Below are 2511 nucleotides of genomic sequence, written 5' to 3'. Positions count from 1 at the left end.
GCATCGGCAGGCGGACGCGCAACCACTGCGCCACCAGGGAAGCCCCCCGGGAAGTCTTTTTAACTTGGATAGATGTGGGTTGCACAAGGCAAAATTGGGGCTCTGGAATCATTTGAATGCTAGAGAAGGAAAGGAAAAAAAAAGCAACTGAGGGATCCTACCACCGGCCCCTTTCAAAGTGGCGCCACTGTAGAGAAAAGAGGGAAACTTGAGATTTAGGCGGATGTGTTACACTGCGTCCCACCCGATCGGGTGCTTAGGGTGCCGAGGGTCTGATCCCACCTTGTCCTGACCCCCTGCTTTGACGTCTCACCTTCTGACCCTGAAATTCAAGTGTGGCTTCCCTTTGGCATGATCTGTGCCCATCCTCTGGCTTGGTTAGCAGCTGGCTGCCCTAGCAGGCAGGCCTGGTGTCCCAGCCTGGCCTCAGGCCATGGTGAGAGGGCTGCACATTTTCAAGGTCATTATCTCTCCTCCAGGTTCCCCAAACCAGCTGAGAACCAACTTTGGTAGAATGGGTTTTGTAATGTGTGTAGGGTGAGCCTCTGTTTTTCTCCATCTTTCCTCTGCATGCTTCCCCTACCCTCTGGAGTAGCACCCCTTCCCCACTCCTAGATCATGAACTTTGGGCCGGGGGGTTAAATCCAGCTTAGCAACATGGCGGCCATGGGACTCACGAGCTTCTCACTGGGGAGGGGTAAATGTCCCAGGCAGAGCAATGACATGAAATGAACCTTTCCAGAGGATCTTTGGGTCAGACGTTCCCTACTGGACCTAACAACAGGAAGGATGGCTGAATCTTGGGCTCCTGGGGCCTGACAATGAAACCAACCTTCAGCAGAGGTGGAGCGAAGAGCTGCCTCTCTCCTGATGGCATCACGTGAGCCGCTGGATCAAGCTCTACTGGAAGTACCAGATCTATCCCTGACCTTCTCCCAAAGGCACCAATAAAGTAATTTCCTTTTTTTTTTTTTTTTTTTTTTGCATAAGCCACTTTTTTTTCTCCTTGCAAATTACTGCAAAGGTCCTTACTGCATAGACCACAGTTCAGAGAGGGCCGCTGCCCACAGTGGTGTAGCAGAGTGGGGTTATATGGGCCACTGTGACCTTTCCCTGACATAAAGCCGAAGGCTTTGGCTGGGACAGTTGGTAAAGCTGGAGTTGCACTGGCTAATGGTGAGCTATGCCTCAGGAGCTTGTCCTGCCTCAGAGGGGACTGGCGGGTCAGACACAGGGGCTGCCTCTTCAGATGACCTGGGCTCCTCCTGGACCATCAGCCTCCCCTGAGGCCTGGCCTGTACTTCCTGTCTCTCTGTGCTCTCTGCCCTCTTCCCACCTTTTCTACGTCTGCTGAAAGCCTGCCCACCCCTCAAGGCCCATCTCGAACACCGCCTGCTCCTGTCACCCCTGCTGGCGTGTCCCCAGCACAGGAGCCCTCTCACTGTGGTGGGGACAGCACTGCATAACAGGAGGGCCAGGCTCCCTTGAGGCCAGAGGGCTGAGGCCTGGCTCTGCAGCCTTCCGACTGTGTGAACCTGGGCACGTCGCTTGACCTCTTTGAATCTGATTGTCCTCATCTGTAAAATGGGAACGACACTCTACCTTGAGAGTACAGACCTGGATGCAAGGTCCCAGAGGGGCAACGAGACTCCTGAGAGAGGTAGGGTGCAGGCAGAGGGGTCCAAATCGCCGCTCACAGAGCCTTGTGCTCTACCATGGGATGCAGCTGCAGAATGATTTCCGCAGGCTCACCCTCCCCCAAAGTCCTCCACGGGGGCCTGAGGACAGCACGGAGGTGGGCGTAGGCGAGAAGGTTATCTGTGCCCTGAGCTCCACACCCGCTGTGTTCGGGTACTTGCACCCCACATTTCCTCCTTCCTCCGGACCTCAATCGAGAGGGCAGATTCCGCAGGGACAAGGGTGGATTCTTCCCCATCCTGTGAGCTCGACAGGTGAGCCCAGCCCAGTGGCATACAGGTGTCTCTTTAACTGGATTGAGAAAGTGGAGTGTTTCCCCTCCCCATTAAAAAAAAAAAAAAAAAAAAAAAAAAAAAGGTTGAATTAAGCAGAGCTCCAGGCAAATGCAGAGGCTGAAAACAAGAAAGGTCACATTTGTTTTTCCTCAGATACAGCCCTGCAATCTCAGCTCTCCACCCTGTTGCGGGTCCCTTCACTCATTCAGCTTTACAGAAAGGGTGTTTCTAGAATTCCTGCTCTGAGGGAGGCTCCTGGGGCACAGAGTGAGGAGGGGCAGGTCTGTTCTCAGGCTGCACAAACAGCGGGCACCCAAGGCAGAAGGCCTCAGGCACCGTGAGGAACATCCAGACAGACGGAGGGGCTGGATCCCAGAGGCCGGCCAGACGCCAGACCCTGCGAGGGCTGACGCTGGCCTCCCCCACTAAGCTGACTCTTCCTTTCCTCCCTAGAGTGGGCAGACAAGCTGAAAACCAACTGGGTTGAGCTTCCTTCTCCTTAAATCTCTGGCAGGGACAGGATGGAAGTTGGGGGCTG

This window comes from Physeter macrocephalus, chromosome 4 (genome assembly GCF_002837175.3).
Source record: "Physeter macrocephalus isolate SW-GA chromosome 4, ASM283717v5, whole genome shotgun sequence".
NCBI lineage: Eukaryota > Metazoa > Chordata > Mammalia > Artiodactyla > Physeteridae > Physeter > Physeter macrocephalus.
This window is presented reverse-complemented; position numbering follows the sequence as displayed.